Source organism: Anomaloglossus baeobatrachus, chromosome 4 (assembly GCF_048569485.1).
Source record: "Anomaloglossus baeobatrachus isolate aAnoBae1 chromosome 4, aAnoBae1.hap1, whole genome shotgun sequence".
NCBI lineage: Eukaryota > Metazoa > Chordata > Amphibia > Anura > Aromobatidae > Anomaloglossus > Anomaloglossus baeobatrachus.
Genome location: NC_134356.1, coordinates 255016003 through 255039044, shown reverse-complemented (window position 1 = coordinate 255039044; position 23042 = coordinate 255016003).

Here is a 23042-nt window from a genome sequence, read left to right as displayed (position 1 = left end):
CTAAGGGGAAATGGTTTCTATTATCCCTTACTATCTATTTATTTTAGTTCATCTTGGGGTATTTTTCTGAATTAGTATCTTATGACCTCGGGCTATATGCATTATATAGTTAACAGTTCTTGCCTCAATTAGCCAAGCCCCTGAGGTGCCAGATCAGCATAAACTTCTACAAGTGACCTCACTATATAAATTGCACCTCTCAATGAATTAATCTACAGTCAGTTGCCGAGACTATTTTGTAACATCACAAAACTGTGTGTGGAAAAGTGCAATAGGGTCTTATCAAGCAACAATGAAACAAATAATATGGCATGTTCGCTCACCTTTTTCAGTTGTCTATCACACAATTTTGAATCAAAACTCAGTGGTAGATCCAGCTGCTGCAGAAACCATGGATCATAGATCAGCAAGCATTGTGCAAAAACGCCAGAGTAATTGCACTGCTGGATGGATAGTAAAGAGCCAATATACTGGATGTGGCTATGCAGGCAATGCTATTTCAATGCGTTTCAAAATGAATCCACTTCTTCCTCAGACAACCACCAAATCGGAAATGACAGAAATTAAATTGTTTTTGCATTGCCATATTCTGAGAGCTGTCACTTTGTTATGTTTTGCCAAATGAACCATATTAAGGCTGGTCTCATGCAGTGCCAAAGACCTGTCAGTGACTCATTGACAGCCTGTTAAGGCCGCTTTACACGCTACGAGATTGCGGATTTTGTGTCACGGATTTTGTGATGCACATCCGGCCGCTTTAGCAATGTCGTTGCGTGTGACACCTATTAGTGATTTTGAATCATTGCAAAAACGTTCAAAATCGCTAATCGGTGACATGCCCCCCTCTTCCCAATTATCGTTGCTGCTGCAGTAATAATGTTGTTCCTCGTTTCTGCGGCAGCACACATCGCTACGTGTGACACCGCAGGAACGAGGAACCTCTCCTTACCTGCATCCCGCCAGCAATGAGGAAGGAAGGAGGTGGGCGGGATGTTCGTCCCGCTCATCTCCACCCCTCCGCTTTGATTGGGCGGCCACTTAGTGAAGTCACTGTGACGTCACGGTGACGCCGAACGCACCTCCCCCTTGAGGGAGGGATTGTTCGGCGGTCACAGCGACGGCGCAGAGTAGGTATGTGCGTGTTACGCTGCCGTAGCGATAATGTTCGCTATGGCAGCGATCACCACATATCGTTACAACGACGGGGGCGGGTGCTATCGCTCTCGACATCGCTAGCAATTGCTAGTGAGTCGCAGCGTGTAAAGCCCACCTTAGCCCCTGCTCATAGAAGAATCTAACTGGCTTCTGTACCCTGAGGTCATTAAATGTTATTAAAGAGGGTCATTTAACCCTCTTTTAACCCCTTGGACACCGCTGTTGCAATTGACAGTGATATTTAAGGGGCTAATTAGTCCCAAAACTGGTTAAGGCTGATTCCCGTGGGTGTCAGCTTTTATATAGAGTTGTAACCCGCAGATATTTCACCCACTGGGGTGCTATTAAGTGACTGACCACTGTTAAAAGGTGTATTGGCCGTTATTAAGGGGTTAATAGTTTTAATCATCTCGATTAAGGTGGCAAACTTTAAGTTAGAATAGTAATTATGTTAGACTATCAATATCCAACCACATTGAGTACGCAAAAGTTTTACACATAATTTCACATATTTTACCAACTTTACCATAAAAAATTCCCCTTGCCCTCCTTAGTTAAATCCAATTGCTAAAGAGATCAGTAATATAGTAGTGTAGAATTATCTTATGTACATCTAACCTGCTGCTATTAATTTCAAATGAATTGATACATGGCAAAACTAAAGCCAAGTCTTTTATGTAGTAAACTCGATTACATGATTCTTCATGCATTATCTGAATGTGTTTTACATTTATTTGTGAAACACTTTTATAACATATGAGCTTAGTCAATTAAAACCATATGACAAAAAAGAAGGATTCCAGGTAAAATGAAAAGGGGAATATTTATTTGAGAAAAAAATCTAAAGTTAAAAGACTAAATGACTTAAAAGCTATGGACTGTAACTTATTGCATGTAAACGATACTGTCACGCATGTGGGTGTGGACCAACTATGCCATGGACCAGGCATATACTGGAGGGGTGTGACTAATGCGGGCGTCACACGAGACGATCTATTGTGCGATCGCAAGAGCGATCGCACCCACCCCTGTCGTTTGTGCGTCACGGGCAATTAGTTGCCCGTGGCGCACAAAGTCGTTTACCCCAGTCACATGCACTTATCTGCTGAGCGACGTCACTGTGGGCAGCAAACATCCTCTTCCTGAAGGGGGAGGGACGTTCGGAGTCACAGCGACGTCACACAGTGCCCGTTCAATAGAAGCGAAGGGGCGGAGATGAGTGGGACGTAAAAATCCCACCCACGTTCTTCCTTCCGCATTGCCGGCGGGACGCAGGTAAGCTGTGTTCACTGTTCTTGGGGTGTCACACGGCGCGATGTGTGCTACCCCGGGTACGATATACAATCGGCGCAGAGAAGAAACGTCTTTTTGAAAATGAGTGACCTGTCAACGAGCGATGATAAGGTGAGTAATTTTCCTCGTTCACCATCGCTCGTAGCTGTCACACGCTACGATATACCAAACGATGCCGGATGTGCGTCACTTACGATGTGACCCCACCGACATATCGCATGATATATCGTCTCGTGTGACGCCCGCATTAGTGTCTACCCAATATTCATCAGAGACTCTGATAATGAGGTTGGACTTGGCTGCCGGTAGACACCAGGTACAAATCCAGGGCAGTCCCTGGACTGCAGGAAGCTGACCCCAGGAGTCAGGGATGTAGGTAAGGATAAGGTTACTTTTCAACATGCACCCCACCATGATAGGACCAAATTAATACCACAATTTATAAGAGTAACATGGTGTGTGACACATAAGGACCATGGAAAGATCGCCAAAGCAAACAGACCGACACCAAGAGAAAATGATCACACTTCCTAATATGAATAAGCGTATTTATTGATGCATAGGTGTGAGGTACAAATATCAAACATACAAAAAAGGGTGCACAATCCGGTGCGAACCACAATTGTGTGTAAACATGGAGAGAATGTATGGATCAGAAACCTTCAACCAGTAACTCATTTTAAGAATTAAGAATACAAGGTATAATCCAATATATTCTGGTGAATTATAATCCCATTAAGATCCATACAAGACCTCCGCAGGAGACAATAGAACATGGAGAATATGGCATAGATATATAATAATGTTGTATTCCTTACCAATAGAAGTGTCTCACCGCAACACCGGATGGCACCCCACCCGACGAACGTGCGTTTCGGCGGATGCCTACGTCAGGGGTGGTGTCATGCCAGGAAGTGTGCAGGTATAAAAAGAGCCCGGAACCAATCAGATCCAAGGTAATTAATGTCGACGCGTGAGCGTCCATAGCGACAGATCCTTCACATCCGCCGCCACGTCAAGAGCTGAACACCGCCCATCAGGTCACGAGGAAATCACATGACCGGGCGGGCGGCGCCGCCCATAGAGATACGGCCGAGGGATGGGCGGAACATGTCACCACTGGGCGCGCATGCGTACAATTACCACAGCGGCACTTAGTAGTTGAAATCATATAATGGGCAAGGTAATCTATTAATAGCTTTCTATGGTCCCGACAAATATAGATTCATATAGAACATACATAGGAATATGTTGTAGACCTAGAGCCACATAATATCATCAACTTTAATCACATGACCACAGACGATTTAGGAGATCAAAAAATTATAATTATTAATATATACACGTGGCAGATAACAGTTGATGAATACCAAATATATAACTACAAACGCAGGACCATACAATTTATATAAATACAACAGCGCCACAGATGGAATACAAATCGCATATGATAACAATTGCTTGTAAGGATCAATCATGGTGATATCTGTGCCAGGCAAAAAAACTAAAAAATAGTAGTAGTAAGGTAATTAACCTGAGTAGCCATCCATTGTCCCCAGTTGATCTGGCCTTGTTGGAAAGGGGTTTTACCTTCTCCCCTGCAGCCAGATTTGATGTATTTTCAGCAATCAAAGACCTTAATTTATTTGCCCGATCCATGATTTTCAGGAGGTACTTTTATGATGCTAATATTGATGTCCTCTTCCCCACAGAAGAGGAACAAACAGCACTTCGTGAATTAGAAGAATTGGCGATTGAGCATAATTCCACGGAGGGAGGTAAGATCCCTCTGTCCATTCGTCCTAAATCCAAGAAGTTTCTTCCACTATCGGTCTGTACCTGTGTGGATTTATTTGTAAAAGTGGTCAGTAGTGAATTTGAGAAAATTCCTACTTCCATCATGAATGATAATTTGTCTAGAGTTGAGCGGGCAAGGTTAAGGGAGCTGCGGTCTCTGCCTGACATAGTGCTGAAGCCAGCCGATAAAGGCGGAAATGTCGTCATCTGGCCGAGGATGTTGTACAAGAGGGAAGCCTTTAAACAACTTAATAATAAAACGTGCTATAAAAAAAATTACATATAACCCTCTCAGCACATTCTCGGCGCAGTTGAGAACGATTATAGATACTGCTGTATCTAATGATGTTATTACGAAGGATCTGGCTTCGGCGCTGTGGGTGGCTGAGCCCATGGCTCCTACCTTGTACCTCTTACCAAAGGTCCACAAAAATATACAATCACCACCGGGCAGACCCATTGTGTCGGGTTGAGGGAGCTTCTTGGAAAACATCAACAAATGGATAGAATCGGTATTGCATCCTTTCGTGGAGGGATTGCCCTCGTTTATTAAGGACACAGGTGACTTCCTGAGAAGAATGGACGGACTTTACATTGAGGACGATGCATTGATGGTTGCGGGTGACATCGAATCATTGTATACCAATATTCGCCATGCTGACGGTCTCTCAGCTGTACATTTTTTTCTCCGCGGCTCCAACCTGTCTACACTGTTCGTATCACTAGTTATGGAACTCCTAGAGTTCTCATTGACCCACAATTATTTTGTGTTTAAGGGGTCGTTTTATCTGCAGCTCCAGGGAACAGCGATGGGGGCATCATTTGTCCCCTCCTATGCCAACCTGTTTCTGGGGCTGTGGGAGAGGGACCTCTCCCTGCCGGATCTGGAGTCTTCAATGTGCCGTGTCCTATTATGGACACAGTACATTGACGACATTTTCTTGATCTGGCGGGGTTCTGAGTGTCAATTGAAGGAATTCATGGCGACACTCAATGTTAATGACAAGAATATCAGGATCACCTATCAATTTAGTGCGAACACTTTGGACTTTTTGGATGTTGCGGTTTGTAGGGATGATCATAATATTATACAGATGGACATATTTAGGAAGGCCACATCTTGTAATGTATTGCTCCATGCCTCCTCAGCCCACCCTCGATACATGATCAATTCTGTTCCGACCAGACAGTTTCTGCGCTTGCGCAGGATATGTTCGGTTGATTCGGAGTTCGATCATCGTGCACAGGAATTAAAAGATAGATTTTTGGAACGTGGATATAGTAAGCGGGCAATTAAGCGTGCTTATAATAAAGCCAAGTATGCTTCCAGGGATACCCTCCTATATACCCCTAAAAAATCCTCGGGTCTGTAGCCACTAAGATTTGTTACTACCTATCACTCTAGATTTCCTCATATGAGGAAATGCCTAGAGAAGGCATGGCCTATTTTGTTGACGGACCCCATACTGTCCAGAATTTTGCCTGATAGACCACTTATTTCCATACGGAGATCTCAATTTACTTGACTTATTAGTCGCCAGTCACTATGAGACCCATGAGTCTATCCCACCATTTCTGGATGCGGGTAAGCGACCACTTGGCTCCAGACCTTGCGGACAATGTGTGGCCTGTACCAACATGGATCGATGTGACCACTTCTCGGATTCTACAGGGACGAAAACTTTTAAGATAAAAAAAATCTATCACCTGTACCACCAATGCAGTCGTATATTATGCAGTATGCCCCTGTCCGAAAATATACGTCGGGCTGACCACACGTCCATTCAAAATTCGGATTAGGGAACACGTCAATGGAATCAATGCCGCTGCAGATGAAATGGATGTCTCTAGTCTAAAAACTCTGCCGAAACATTTTAAGTTATACCATCAATCTAATGGGACACTCTTATGGTTCCGCGGCATTGATTCCATTGAGACGAACATCAGAGGAGGGAGAATTGGCACTAATCTGGCACGTTTGGAGGCCAAATGGATTTGGTCTTTAAAAACTTTACAACCTTTGGGCCTAAATGAAAATATTGGTTTTGCTGCCTTTTTATGATCACTTCATCTGTCATGTTTTATGTGTTTTTAACTATGCTTTTTCTATCTATTTTTTAGTTTTCTTGCCTGGCACAGATATCACCATGATTGATCCTTACAAGCAATTGTTATCATATGCGATTTGTATTCCATCTGTGGCGCTGTTGTATTTATATAAATTGTATGGTCCTGCGTTTGTAGTTTATATGTTGTTGCGATCCAAATATTTGGTATTCATCAACTGTTATCTGCCACGTGTATATTTTAATAATTATAATTTTTTGATCTCCTAAATTGTCTGTGGTCATGTGATTAAAGTTGATGATATTATGTGGCTCTAGGTCTACAACATATTCCTATGTATGTTCTATATGAATCTATATTTGTCGGGACCATAGAAAGCTATTAATAGATTACCTTGCCCCTTATATGATTTCAACTACTAAGTGCCGCTGTGGTAATTGTACGCATGCGCGCCCAGTGGTGACATGTTCCGCCCATCCCTCGGCCGTATCTCTGTGGGCGGCGCCGCCCACCCGGTCATGTGATTTCCTCGTGACCTGATGGGCGGTGTTCAGCTCTTGACGCGGCGGCGGATGTGAAGGATCTGTCGCTATGGACGCTCACGCGTCGACATTAATTACCTTGGATCTGATTGGTTCCGGGCTCTTTTTATACCTGCACACTTCCTGGCATGACACCACCCCTGACGTAAGCATCCGCCGAAATGCACGTTCGTCGGGTGGGGTGCCATCCGGTGTTGCGGTGAGACACTACTATTGGTAAGGAATACAACATTATTATATATCTATGCCATATTCTCCATGTTCTATTGTCTCCTGCGGAGGGCTTGTATGGATCTTAATGGGATTATAATTCACCAGAATATATTGGATTATACCTTTTATTCTTAATTCTTAAAATGAGTTACTGGTTGAAGGTTTCTGATCCATACATTCTCTCCACGTTTACACACAATTGTGGTTCGCACCGGATTGTGCACCCTTTTTTGTATGTTTGATATTTGTACCTCACACCTATGCATCAATAAATACCCTTATTCATATTAGGAAGTCTGATCGTTTTCTCTTGGTGTCGGTATGTAGGTAAGGAGCTCATGTTAAAAGACTGGACTGGATACTGGTGCTGGCTCAGATAGCATGGCTGTTTCACACAGTATAGCTGGTTCAGACAGGACATTGTATTCAGATTTAAAGGTACGGACAAGTTCTGGTTCAAAAAGACAGGTTTGTGTATGGACATGTTCTGATTCAGACAAGCAAGACATGTTTAGGTCAGGCAGGATACACAGTCACAGGTACCTGACAATAAACTAGCAGGTGAAAGACACATACTATACTGAAGATGCTAAGGCCCTTTCCTACAGGGTAAGGGTGCCTTAAGTACTCTATGCATCTCAGCCATAGACTGCTCCTTAAAGTAGCGGGGAGCGCTCACATGGCTTAAGCAAGTTACCAGGAGATCTACATGATGTGCGCAGGCCCTGAGAGCTTAGGGATGTGACAGGAACTAGTATATATGCAGGAAAGGGTGGACACGGTGGTGAGTATGTCATCGTCCCTGCACGAAGAAGGGAGTGGAACCAGCATCCCCCTCTTCATGCCCCCTTCTCTAAAAGAAATCTATTCTTTAGGCTCCCATGATCTCTCCTCCGGAAGAAAACGCTTCCGGTCAAAAAGGAATAGGGTTTATTCCCTAATGTTTTTCTTCATGGCCTGTCTGTTCTTCACTTCAAACATGCTTACTGAGCAAACAGGTGAAAACATGGCACTAAGGGCCTAGAAGAAGTGACTCAGGACAACTGGCTTGAGGAGAGCTACATGGAAGGAATTAGGTAAACGCAACAAGTCTGGAAGCTTCAGCTTGTAGCACACACCATTAATTTGCTTGAGAACCTCAGAAGGACCAACAAAGTAAGGAATCAGCTTGTTAAATGGCATCTGGAAACTGATGTACCTCTAGGAAAGCCATACCTTGCCTCCTGGATAAAAAAAAAGACAGATCCAAGTGTCTCTTGTCTCTTGTCCACATGCCTCTTCATCCATTCGGACTTCACAAGAGTGGTTTTGTTATCCTAACAGATTTTGGAGAAGTTGTTAGTAAGAGCATCAGCTGTAGGGATGTCAGAAGTGGTAGTCATAGGAAAGGGGATATTGGGCTGTTGACCATACACAATGAAGAACTGAGAACTGGCTGATGCCTCACTTACATTCTGCACAAGGCTAAAGATTGACCCAGTCATTTTACCATATAGTGTAGTGAAAAACAAGAACAAAATTCAAGTGCAGTGACATTGCAAAAGAAGTGCAATGCACAATTGGTTTTTTTGGTGCTTTATTTACCGTGTTCACTATATGGTAATATTGATCTGGCATTACTATTCCCAGGTCATTACGAGTTTATTGATACTAAACATGGATAGATTTACTTTTACGTGGTCGAAAAAAAAAATCAGAATTTGTCAAAAAAAGTAATGCGCTTTTGTCACCATTTCCCAGACTCGTAGTGTTCTTTTTTTCGGAATCTGGGGCTCAGTGATGGCTTATTTTTTGTGTCTTGAGCTTATGTTTTTAATTATTCCATTTTTGCATAGATGTGATGTTTTGATTGCCTTTTATTGCATTCTAAAGCAATGTTGCGGTGACCAAAAAATCCTTAATTTTGTCGTTTGGAAATTTTTTCTTGCTACACTGTGTACCGATCAGATTGATTGATTTCATATTTTCACAGATTGGGCATTTGTGAAAGCGGCAATGTCAAATATGTGTATTTTAACTTTTTTATATTATTTTAGCAGTTGAGCAAAATGAGGGTAACTTGAACTTTTAGTTTTTTTTGATTGTTTAATATTTTTAAAAACTCTTTTTTTTACTTATTTTACTATAGAATTATACGGCTGTATACTCCAATCATTTGTGCTGATCATAGCAATGCTTCAGCATTGTTCTGATCAGCAGAAATGCTGATCTCCTGTGAGTGCCAGCGCTCTACCGACATTTACAGTAAGTCACAACAGCGAAAGGGGTCATCATCTGAACCCTCTTTGTCATGACAGCACATTGGCGCCTTGTGATCGCATCATGGGGCCGCCGATAGCAGCAAGGAACAGTGCGGTCCCCACCAGAGTGAGTTAGATCGTGCTGTCAGAGTTTGACAGCGCAATCTAAAGGGTTAACCAATCCATCTGCTCCTTCAGCCCAGTCCCACAGCAGTAAACATTGTTTAAAATCTGCAGGTTACTTTTTTTTTTCTTTTTTACAAACTACTTTTATTATGGCCTGTGTTTGCAATTTTTTCTGGATAAAATGTTTCTATAAGCATAGAATTTTTTTCTGCTTTTTGGTCTACAAACGAAAATGAGATTGTACACATGTTTAGTATTTTGTGTTGAAATCTCTACACCATTTCTGCATCTCTTGGCAGGAAAAACATTGGCAAAAATGAAGATTTTTGACTAATTTTGGTGGATTTTTTAAGTGTTTTTGCTAGCAGTTTTTAGTGCAAATTTTTCTAATTCATTCGAATTGGTGAAATCTGTAGCAAAAATTCAAAAACTTTTGACATGCTGGGTTTTATATCTGCACCAAATCTGCAAGGAGAAAATATGCAATGTGTGCACGAGACCTCAGGATTCTCACTGACTTTGCTGGCATCAGGAAACCCTTTAGGTTTTGTGACAAATCTGCACTCAAAAATGCATTAAAATGCAATAAAAATTCAATGTGTGCACACAGCTTTAAAATGAGCCACAATCTTAGGCCTCTTTCACACGTACGTGCCTCTGGTACGTGTTTGGCAGTTTTCTCATGTACCGGAAACATGTACACACGTAGACATATTGATTCCTATGGTTTTGGACACACGTAAGTATTTTCACACGGAACGTGTGTCCGTTCCGTACTTACATGTGTCCGTGTGTTTCTCATGCTGACACGTCCGTTTTTCTCTGGCATCACGGGTGTCACACGCAACGCAAGCGTGTCACACGTAATGCTAACAGACCACACGGATGTGTTCCGTGTAACATGCACCGGAGAAAAGACGTGTCTGTGAGAAAAAAACCCAAAACTTTACTCACCTTCTCCAGCCCTGCAGTCTCTGCCACTGCTGTCACTTGCTGCCGACCGCCGCTCATTATGCTCATTAAATATTCACTTCACTGCGTCCGGAAGCAGCAGCAGCGGGGAGTCGGCAGGACCGGAGACCGAAGATCAGAAGCACGGACAGCGACGCCAGGGACAGGTGAGTAGAAAGTTCCCGTTGTCCGTGTGTTATCACGGATAACACACGGAGAACACACGTGTGCTATACACACAGCTCACCGAGGGCAATACGCACCTTTGACACGTCCGTGAAAAACGTGCATGATTTTCATGGACATGTAAAAGCGGCTTGTAATTGGGTTACTCATATGAGCCGGACCATCTCTTTGAGCCTATGTGCAAACTCTGGACAGATGGTGGCAGCAGTAATGGTGAGCTGAACTCTGCTATATAAAATTTAAAATGCAGCTCTGTAACTCAGAATCTTTACACATGGATATGCAATATATTTATGTGTAGTGATGACATACCCGAACTGTAAAAGTCTGGATCTACGTGGCCTCAAAAGTACCTGGGTGTATTTTATCCAGATGTGGCACTCGAGAAATTTAAAAAAAAAAATAAAGGAAAAATAAAGAAAATAAGAATGAAGCAAGTGCTTCATATGTACCGAGGCTCCATCATGACAGCACACAGCTTCCAGGTCATGCATTCACTTCTGGTGCTGAGTATTAAGTCATCGCATATGCACTGCTTTCCCTGATTTCTCCACCCACCGTCCAACCTGGCGTCTGTGATTGGTTATAGTCAGACACACCCCCACCCTGTATGACGGTGTCTGACTGCAACCACTCACACATATGTTCTGTGGGTCAGTATCGTACATTAAAAATACATAATATTTGGTGAAGGATTCCCCCATATTATGATACCAAGCAGAGATAAAGCCCATGGCTACAGGCTGTAGCCCTCAGCTTATCTTGGCTGTGTATCAAAATAAAAGGAAACACGTGCAGATTTTTTTTTTTCTTCATGATTTAAATAAATAATTTTAAAAATCGATGAGAAGTCCCCCCCAATTTTGAAAGCCAGCCAAGATAAAGCCCGAAAGCTGGGGGCTGATATTCTCTGACTGGGGAGGTCCATGCTTATTCGTCCGCTCCCAGCCTAAAAATCACAACCTGCAGCTTCCCCGAAATTATCGCATCTATTAAATGCGACAAGCCCAGTGCTTTACCTGGCTCTTCCCAATTGCCCTGGTGCGGTGACAATCATGGTAATAAGGGGGTTAATGGCAGCCCACAGCAGCCACTAAGTCCTCGATTAGTAATGGCAGGCGTCTATGAGACCTCTTCATCACTAATCTGTAAGTGAAAGTAAATAAACACAAACAATGAAAAAATCCTTTATTTGGAATAAAATACAAAAAACACCCTTTTTCACCACTTTATTATCCCCAAAACACCACTGCAGGTCCAACGTAATCCAGACAAGGTCCCACAATGATTCAGCTCTGCTACATGTAACTCACAGCAAATGGCCATAGTGCATGACTGCTCGATGTGGGTGCAGACAGATAATGACTGAGCCGCGATCAGCGGTGAAATTACTCCGAAGATTTGCGATCGCAGCTGGATGTTCCCATGCTCCTCCACCTGTGACAGCAGGTAACCTAACCTCAGGTGACCTCACTAAAGTCAGGGACCTTATCTCAGGTGAGACCTGCATCTCCTGGCAGAAAACCATGGGGTTTTCTTTTTGCAAAAAGATGTAGATTTGGTGTTGAAATTTTTACACTATATTCCTGCACCAAATCTGCATCTCTTGACAAAAAAAAAATGGTGTTTTCTGACAGGAGATGCAGGTCAGTTCACTGAGTTTAATGAAGTTATCAGAGGTCTTCTGAGGTCAGGTTACCTGTTGTCACAGGTGGAGGACACCAGCTATGACTGCAACTAGCCTGAGTGATGTCACCACTGATCGCTGCAGCTCATTCATTCTCAGGAGCTCACAGCGGGCAGTCATGTTCCATGTGCGCTGTGAGATTCAGATGTAGCAGAGTTAAATCGTCATAGGACTTCGTGTGGATTACATCAGACTTGCAGGGGTGTTTTATGGATAAAAAAGTGGTGAAAGAGGGTGTTTTTTTGTCTTTTATTCCAAATAAAGGATTTTTTTGGTGTTTGTGTTTTTTTCTTTTCACTTAGAAATTAGTGATGGGGAGTGTCATAAATACCTGCCATTACTAATCTGGAGCTTAGTGACAGCTGTGGGCTGTTATTAACCTCAATTGCCACCACACCAGGAAAAGCCGGGAAAAGCGCCGGAATTGTCGCATCTAATGAATGCGACAATTCCAGGCGGCTGAAGGCTGTCGGGCTTTTCCTTGGCTGTGTATCAAAATTGGTTGGACTGTATGTCGTTTTTTAAATTATATATTTAAATAATTTAAAAAATAAATGCCGTATGTGGTTCCTCTTATTTTGATACACAGCGAAGATGAGCACAGGGCTGGAGGCTGGATTAGAGATTAGAGCTGAGCTTTGATCACTGTTGTTAACCCCTCAAATTCTGCTGTCAATCTCTGAGAGGACCAGGCTCATAATCCTAGTGATGCACCATTCCAAGCACCACTCAAACCACTGACTATGAAGTTGTAGAGTTCCGAAGTGCTGCCGTAACAATCTGGGGACCGCTGAAGCTCTTCTTGACTGCCATGTTGGTACTTCTATGAAGCCCAGCCACAGAGCTTTATAGGAGACTATCATTTTAAATATATTGACCTAAAAAAATGAAAAATAAACATATTCATTATCACTGTGTCTGTAAGAGTCTAATCTATCAAATTATAAAACTATTTAACTTTTACAATAAACGCCATAAAGAAAAGAGAATCAAAATTTCAGAATCTACATTTATGGTCTCCAGACAATTGCAGTAAAATGTAATAAAAAATGACGAAAATGTTGTAAATAGTCCAAAATGGTATCAATAAAAACTTCAGCTATCCATGCAGCTCAGATAAAGGAGCAATTTAAAAAATTACGGTCTCAGAAATGGCGACACAATCCATTTGTCGTTTTACAAGTTTCTGAATTTTCTTCCCAGTAAAATTAAAAAAAAAATATACAAGTTTGGGTTTGCTGTAACTTGTAATCATAACTAGAGTTGAGCGCGGTTCGTGGTTTGTGGTTCTCCAGTTCGCGGCTCGAGTGATTTTGGGGGCTGTTCTAGATCGAACTAGAACTCGAGCTTTTTTGCAAAAGCTCGATAGTTCTAGATACGTTCGAGAACGGTTCTAGCAGCAAAAAAAACAGCTAATTCCTAGCTGGCTTTCCCTGTAATAGTGTAAGTCACTCTGTGACTCACACTATTATGAAATTTCAGTGTATAGTGTGCGGGAACAGCGCATTCAGATCACTGCTGCATGTATAATGGCGATCGCCACTTTTTTTTTTTTTTCCTTGTCTTCCTTCCCTAAGCGCGCGCGTGTAGTGGGAAGGGCCAGCATGTCAGCCAATCCCAGACACACACACAGCTAAGTGGACTTTTAGCCAGAGAAGCAATGGCATGTGTGATAGGATGTCCATGTCACATGTCCCTGCATTATAAAAACGAGTATCTGCCCGTCCGGACGCCATTATCTCTTCTGCGTCCTTGGTGTCAGACATCACTGGCGCAGCTCTTATCGCCGATACAGCTGTATATGCTCCATACACAGCACTGGACAGCTTAGGGATAGCACTTTCTATCAGTCCTTTTAAGGGCTCATACCGGCAGGGTCAGAGCCATAGGTGACAGGTCCTGAAAACAGAGTTTAACAGCTACACAAGATGACAGCGTCTGTGTAGCTAAGGTCAGGGATTTCCTCGCTGCATTTCCCCATTAGGAGGGATAGAAAGGCAGGCTTCCTTTCCTCTACCCAGAGACCCACAACCCTGCCACTGTACCCTCCTGCCTTTTGCACACTCCAACTCATTGTTACTAAGCCATTATACTAGCAAACACTGAGTGAACTTAGTGGCATCCTAAACGTGGCTATTGGACTTCTGTATAGTCCCAGTAGTGCACAGATATTTGCAGCACGTCTGGCTGCATTGCACACTCAAACTCATTATAACTAAGCCATTATACTAGCAAACACTGAGTGAACTTAGTGGCATCCTAAACGTGGCTATTGGACTTCTGTATAGTCCCAGTAGTGCAAAGATATTTGCAGCACGTCTGCCTGCATTGCACACTCCAACTCATTATAACTAAGCCATTATACTAGCAAACACTGAGTGAACCTAGTGGCATCCTAAACGTGGCTATTGGACTTCTGTATAGTCCCAGTAGTGCAAAGATATTTGCAGCACGTCTGCCTGCATTGCACACTCCAACTCATTATAACTAAGCCATTATACTAGCAAACACTGAGTGAACTTAGTGGCATCCTAAACGTGGCTATTGGACTTCTATATAGTCCCAGTAGTGCAAAGATATTTGCAGCACGTCTGCCTGCATTGCACACTCCAACTCATTATAACTAAGCCATTATACTAGCAATTTATGCTGCCAGTTTACGGGCTGTAGTTGCATTGTCAGGGATATTTATTCTTTATTATTCTGCTGTTAATAAAGCTAGAACCACCGCTGCAATCTACACCACCTCTCAATTTTTACTACCACATTTTCAGTGCACAATCTTGTCGCAATCAACATGAGCAAAATGACAGATGATGGTGGAAAGGGGAAGAGGCGTGGTGGAAAAGGAAAAAAAGGGTTTGTCCGTGGGGAAGGTGGCAAAGCTCCATTATCATCTGCTGAAGATAGACCATCTACCAGCAAAAGTAAGATGTCTACTACTTACCGTGGACAATCCGATGTGCTCCCTTTTTACGGACACGAACAACAGGAACAAAGGTAGATGATGGAAAAAAAGGAAAATGCTTGAATGGATCTCAAGTGGTCCAACAAGTGCCCTCTCAGCCACTTCAAGTACCGCATCCAAAAAACACCAGTCCTCTGAGTTGTCATCCCAATCAAACTTGCTTTCTCCCAGCTCTGAAGTCTCCATCAGCCCTGCACAGTATGGTGGAAGTGAGATGGCTGAGTCTGCAGAGCTGTTCAGTCACACTATAGCCTGGAAATCAGAGGTGTGCTTCTAAGCTACAGTGAGTACAGACCAGAAAATGGTCTGCAGTAATGCCCAGAACCTTTGTGACTCTGATTCAGGCCGTGAGGACCAAGTTTCTGCGCATAATGTTGACCCTTTGTCACAAACTGTAACACCTGTGGTTATAGACAATGAGGAACATACTGATGACGATGAGACGCAGATACCAGATTGGGATGACAACTTAAATATTCGGTCAGGGCAAGAAGAGGCTCGGTCTGAGGGGGAGGGGAGTGCAAACACAACAATTGATGATGAAGTTCTAGATCCCACCTACTGTCAACCCCCAGTCAGGCACTCGAGGAGGTTAACTGAGGTGGTGGAGGAGGATGCAACCGACGACGAAGTTACCTTGCGCCTTCCTGGACAGAGTCGGAGCACTGGTAGCACGCCTACAACTGCATCATCAGCCACCACTCTGCCTCTGAGCACTAGTCGGGGGGGCTCAGCAGGTCGCATGCCCTCTAAGCCTTGCCTAGCCTGGTCATTTTTTGACATAGAAAAAGATCGCCCAAATTATGTGATGTGTAAAATTTGTCATGGTTCAAAACCTCAGCAGTTTGACAACTTCTTCCATGAATCGTCACATGAATAAATATCATAGGTCCCGGTGGGAAGTTCACCGTGCTGCAATGCGGCCTAGCGGAGCGAACCATCCACGGCCTGCCCCTTCCAGCGCTCTTCATCTTCTAGGACTGTGGGGACAGCTGTCACACCTGGTTTTCCACGCACAGCTTCCACCACTGTAACCGCAATAGGCAGTTTGCTTGGTAGGTCGTCAGTTGGTTTGGAAGGGGAAACAAGTGAGTGTGTACAGCTCTCTCAGACATCGATAGCACCAACGTTGGATGAAGGCAACATCATGTCTCCGCCTGCACTTTACTCACAAACCTTCATTTTTCCAGGGACACCCTACTCACCGTCTACACACAGCAGCCAGATCTCTGTCCCTCAGATGTGGTCAAATAAAAGGCCATTTCCTGCGACCCATGACAAAGCTAAGAGGTTGACTCTATCCCTATGTAAGCTCTTGGCTACCGAAATGCTGCCTTTCCGCCTAGTGGACACACAGGATTTTAGAGACCTTATGTCTGTCGCTGTGCCCCAGTACCAGATGCCTAGTCGCCACTACTTCTCTAAGAAAGGTGTGCCCGCGCTACACCAGCATGTCGCACACAACATCACCACTTCCTTGAGAAACTCTGTGTGTCAACGGGTGCATTTCACCACCGATACTTGGACCAGTAAGCATGGACAGGGACGTTACATGTCGCTGACTGGGCACTGGGTAACTATGGTGATAGATGGTGAAGGGTCTGCTGCACAAGTCTTGCCGTCCCCACGACTTGTGTGTCAATCCTCTGTCTGTCCAAGTTCCGCCACTGCTTCTGCCTCCTCCACCTCATCTGGGTCCTCCACCTCCGCCCCAAGCCTGCCTGGTCAGGCCACCAGCGTTCTCACTGCGCAGAATGAATCACGCACCCCTCATTACTATGCTGGCAGCAGAGCGCAACGGCATCAGTCGGTCTTTAGCTTGACATGTCTTGGTAATAGGAGTCACACAGCTGAGGAGTTGTGGTCAGCTCTGCGGTCTGAGTTTAATAAATGGTTGTCTCCACTCAACTTGCAGCCTGGTAAGGCCGTGTGCGACAATGCTGCAAACCTGGGTGCGGCCCTTCACCTGGGCAAGGTAACACACGTGCCTTGCATGGCTCACATGTTGAACCTTGTTGTCCAGCAATTTTTAACACACTATCCCGGCCTAGATGACCTTCTGACCAGGGCACGAAAACTGTCTGCTCACTTCCGCCGTTCAACCGCCGCAGCTGAGCGACTTGCATCGCTCCAGACGTCTTTCGGCCTGCCGGTTCATCGCCTGAAATGCGATGTGCCGACACGCTGGAATTCGACTCTCCACATGTTACAGCGACTGTGGCAGCACCGCCGAGCCCTGGTGCAATACGTCATGACGTATAGCCTGGACCAACAAGATGCAGAGGTGGGGCAGATCACCCTGATGGAGTGGTCTTAGATCAAGGACCTATGCCCCTTTCTGCACAGTTTCGACATGGCGATGAATATGTTTAGGGCTGACAATGCCATTATCAGCATGACAATTCCAGTCATTTACATGCTGGAGCACACGCTAAACACTATTCGGAGTCAGGGGGTGGGACAACAGGAAGGGGAGGACTACAGGAGGATTCATATGCGGAAGGGACACAACATCACCAAGGTCCAGACGTTCATCACCAACGCAGCAGGCATGGGACCATGGGGGACAGGGATCAACAAGGGCGCATAGTAGCAGGCTAAATGTTGAGGAGGGTGCAGGAGAACATGAAGAAATGGAGGACGAACTGTCCATGGACATGGAAGACTCAGCGGATGAGGGAGACCTTGGTTAAATTTCAGTTGAAAGAGGTTGGGGGGAGATGTCAGAGGAAGAAAGAACGGGTAGCACCTCTATGCCACAAACACAGCGTGGACTTGGTCGGCATGGCTGCGCAAGACACATGAGTGCCTTCTTGTTGCACTACCTTCAACATGACCCTCGCATTGTCAAAATTACAAGTGATGATGACTACTGGCTTGCCACACTATTAGATCCCCGGTACAAGTCCAAATTTTGTGACATAATTCCAGCCATAGAAAGGGACGCACGTATGCAGGAGTATCAGCAGAAGCTGTTACTCGATCTTAGCTCGGCTTTTCCACCAAACAACCGTGCAGGTGCAGGGAGTGAATCTCCCAGTTTTACATTGACAAACATGGGACGGTCTCGTCATCTTCAACAGTCTACCCGTACCAGTAGGACTGTATCTGGTGCTGGTAACAGCAATTTTATGGAATCTTTTCATAATTTTTTTAGACCCTCCTTTGCAAGGCCACCAGAGACAACAAGTCTGACACATAGTCAACGGCTGGAGAGGATGATACAGGAGTATCTCCAAATGAACATCGATGCCATGACTTTGCAAATGGAGCCTTGCTCATTTTGGGCTTCAAATCTAGAAAAATGGCCAGAGCTCTCCAGTTACTCCTTGGAGATTTTGTCGTGTCCAGCTGCCAGCGTTGTCTCTGAACGTGTCTTCAGTGCTGCTGGGTGTGTGCTGACAGATAAGCGCACGTGTCTGTCCAGTGACAATGTGGACAGACTAACGTTCATCAAAATGAACAAGTCATGGATCCACCAGGAATTTACTACCCCTGTGTCATCCTGTGGAGAGTAAATGCTTGTGGATTTGGAATGTGCTTGATGCAAATTTAGCTGTGAAGTGTACAACTAGGGCACAAGTGCTGCCACAGAATGGGTGGGTGTGTGTGGGGCACAATTTTTGGAAAAAAAGGGAGACTCCGCTTGGAGTAACCCTTGCTTACATTGTTTTTAAAAGAAGCCAAGATGAACAGAGCTGGGATCAGGAAAGACTTTGCTACCTACCCCGGTGTCATCCTGGGGATGGTTAAGTATGGCGTATTTTTGAATGTGCTTGATGCAAATCTAGCTGTGAAGTGTACAACTAGGGTACAAGTGCTGCCACACAATGGGTGGGTGTGTGTGGGGCCCAATTTTTGGAAAAAAGGGAGACTCCGCTTGGACTAACCCTTGCTTACATTGTTTTTAAAAGAAGCCAAGATGAACAGAGCTGGGATCAGGAAAGACTTTGCTACCTACCCCGGTGTCATCCTGGGGACGGTTAAGTATGGCGTATTTTTGAATGTGCTTGATGCAAATCTAGCTGTGAAGTGTACAACTGGGGCACAACTGCTGCCACTGAAGGGGTGGGTGTGTGTGGGGCCCAATTTTTGGAAAAAAGGGAGACTCCGCTTGGAGTAACCCTTGCTTACATTGTTTTTAAAAGAAGCCAAGATGAACAGAGCTGGGATCAGGAAAGACTTTGCTACCTACCCCGGTGTCATCCTGGGGATGGTTAAGTATGGCGTATTTTTGAATGTGCTTGATGCAAATCTAGCTGTGAAGTGTACAACTGGGGCACAAGTGCTGCCACTGAAGGGGTGGGTGTGTGTGTGTGTGTGGCCCAATTTTTGGAAAAAAGGCAGACTCCGCTTGGAGTCACCTTGCGGTGTTTTACATGATTTTAGAAGGGCGTGCCATGCCTATATCTGTGTCTCCTCCTCTTTTTCCTTGTCCAGCTCTTTTGTTTTTGCATGAGTATATGTCCTTGTCACTTTCCCATGTGTTTGTGTTGTGTTGTGAGTTGTTTGTCACCTTTTGGACACCTTTGAGGGTGTTTTCTAGGTGTTTTTATGTGTTTGTGATTGCTTGCCATTGTTTCCTATGCAGTTCGAGTTCGGTTCGTCGAACGTTCGATGAACCGAACTCGAACGGGAGCTCCGTTCGGCGAACCGACCTCGAGCCGAACCGCGACCGGTTCGCTTATCTTTAATCATAACCAAAAGAGTCATGTTGCCACGGCATTTTAACCACACAATAAATGTTTTAAAAATTAATCCTCTCAAAAAACAAAGGAAAATAATTCAATTAGCTTGAAAAACTACCACTTATCTCAGAAAATGTAAGCCCTTAAGTAAAACAAGTGACGCATTTGGAAACAAGGGATGTAAAAACAAAAGTGGGAAAAAAATGGTTTCGTCTGAAGAGGTTAATGATTAACAATAAGATATTTGGTAATTTAATCCTACAATGCGTATTGGTGGCCCCGGTGCTTACATTTTTGCTTTTATCTGCAAAATTACTTTAGTTAGAATTTTGAAACTCTAGGTATTTCTCAAGTTATGTTGTTGTTGGTAATATCCAGTTGTTCATATAATTTTTTTGATAGGCATTTTTGTGTAACAATGCTTTTTTGGGGAAAACCACAACGGGGCCTTTCAGGCCCTTGCTATTTTTATCATGTCCTCAGCAGTGTTTGTGTCTCACGTTACTTTATTATTTATAAAAAATTGCACCAAACTTTACAATCCAGGTACTAATGTTACAGTAGATGAGCAACTTGTACACTTCAGAGGACGTTGCAAGTTCATACAATATATGCCCAGCACACCAGCCAAGTATGGAAAAAAAATATTGTGGATCTGTGATTCTGCAAATTATTATGGGATAAATGGCTTATCTACTGTGGCAAAGTTGATGCACCAGTACAGAAAGATGTAGGGTCTGAAATTGTGAAAACACTTGCTGTACATATATACACATATATAATTCAGGTAGAAACATTACCATGGACAATTAGTTTACCAATGTTGCACTGGGCAATTTTCTGCTTGAAAAAGCTGTTACACTTGTTGGTACTATGAAGCCAAACAGATGAGAAATTCCTCAAGCAATGAAACACAACCCACAGCGTGCACTTTATGAGAGTGTCTTTGGTTTCAACAACAAAGCAACACTGGTATCTTACACAACGAAGAAAGAGAAATCAGTTATAGTACTCAGTACCATGCATCATGATTGTGTAGCGCCCATGAGACTGGTGGCAACAGGGTATACCATTATATCCTTCCCGGGCAGGAAGAGGTTAACTTGGTAAGTTTACACACACCTCATATAGCTCATCTAAACACAGTCAGGAAGTGACTCAGCCAGTTCCTAGCAGACCCAGGCACTGGAGGGTAGTCCAGGTCACCATAACAACGATCTGGATCCTTGCAAAGGTGATAGGACAGGAGTAGGAGTAAGTTACAAAGCAGACAGGAAGTCGAGGTCAGTTCCAGTCAGACAGAGACAGAGCAGACACACTGTGGAGCAGCTCCCTGAAGGGTTGCTGCCAGGCACCCCTCAGGAAGGCAGAAGAGAACCATCTGGGATGTAACACCACACCGACCTCTGCAGGAGTCTCCTGCAGAAGGGAGCCAGCCAGACCAGGGCTAGTAACACCTGGAGGGATGGGACCCAGTACCAGTAATTGTGGGCAAAAGGAGTATAGTTGCCAGGGAGAGTACAGTGTGAGTACTCTTGGGACTGAGTACAGGCGGGGTACAGAGCCCTAGTTCAGGAGGACACTTCAAGCTCACCTGATAATAATCTGCCCGGTGAAGGGACCATCAAGGACCTTACCGACGTTAGTGTCCGGGGCACAGCAGCAAAGAGGGAACCTGGCAACGGGGACAGAGGTCCGACCTAAGGGAGGTTCAAGCTGCCTGCCATACGGGCCAAGACAGAGAGTGAGAAATAGCAGGAGGGGATCCCAATACATTTCAGGCCACAGGGACCCACCAAGTACAGAGTTGTGCATGGAGGAGAGAGCCCATTGATTATCAGACCGGACCGGACCTCTGACCTGCCCGGGATTGACCGGAGTCTCTGACAGTGAGGACCAGCACCTTGGGTGTGATACCATCTTAACCAGTGAACAAAAGCATCTGTAACCCGCACTCAGTTACTCTGTGAGTAAATGCCGCCGCCCTGTGCTCCGGTGCTCCCGCAGACTGCCGCCCCGTTCTCACCAACCTCCTGGGGTAATCCCGCTCCGCCTGTGGGGAGCGATACCATTCTGGCTTTGCAGCGGCGGCTAATTCCTGGCCGCACACCACAGGTGGCACTGCAAAGCATCTCCCATTCCCATCTAACACCGCTCCTGGGAGAAGAACAGTCACAGGAAGGGACTGTGGCAGAGGAGGCCAAGACCCAGTCACTATTGTAACTGGCGACATGCTTCCCAGGGACCCTTTGCCCTTCTTCCATCTCCCCTCGCAGTTGTATGTTTTTTCATGTAGCCGACGGGGCCATGGAGTCGAGTCAGGCCAGTCACTGCAACCCCAAGAAACCACTAGACTGGATTTGAGTACCCTAAGGCCCCGTGGGGCGCTACCATTGCAGTATTGACAGCAATGGCAGGAAATTGAAACCAGAAATCATCCTAGATTACAATAAAACTAAAGGAGGTGTAGACAAAATGGATGAAATGATGGGAGAATATTCATTCAAGAGGCAAACAAGACGTTGACCTGTAGTAATTTTTTCAAATATGCTTGATATAGCAGCCCTGAATTCATTCATTATTTATACAGTTACTCATCCAGACTTCTATGCAAGGAGAAAGGACAGGAGATGCCTATTCTTGAAGGACCTTTCCCATGAACTTGTAATGCATCACATGCTGGAACGAAGTAGCATGAAATGGTCGCCAAAGCAAACTAAAGAAGCAATGAAACAGTGAGGCCTACAGCTTCAGGATATTCCAGGGCCAGGAGAAAGAAAACAAAAGCGTTGTTTCATTTGTCCAAGAAACTTAGAGAGGAAAACTCAGCGATATTGTACCACTTGTGGGGAAAATGTCTGTAAAGAACATTCTTCAGAAATGATAACGTGAAAATTGCTTAGAAGACCAATAAAATTGAAAAGAAAAAGTTAGAAAAGAAATGTAGCTGGTAGCTGTAGCTAGTTTACTTTAGATTTATATACCTTTGTGTGTTTTTCATATCTTTGTTTGAAATCTGGAAAAAAAAAGTTTTTGGGTGTTTTCTGTAAAACATTATTATTAAAATGTAGTATATTTGTGACGTCCTGGACCCCAGGGGTCACAGGTAACAACACCTACCACATTACA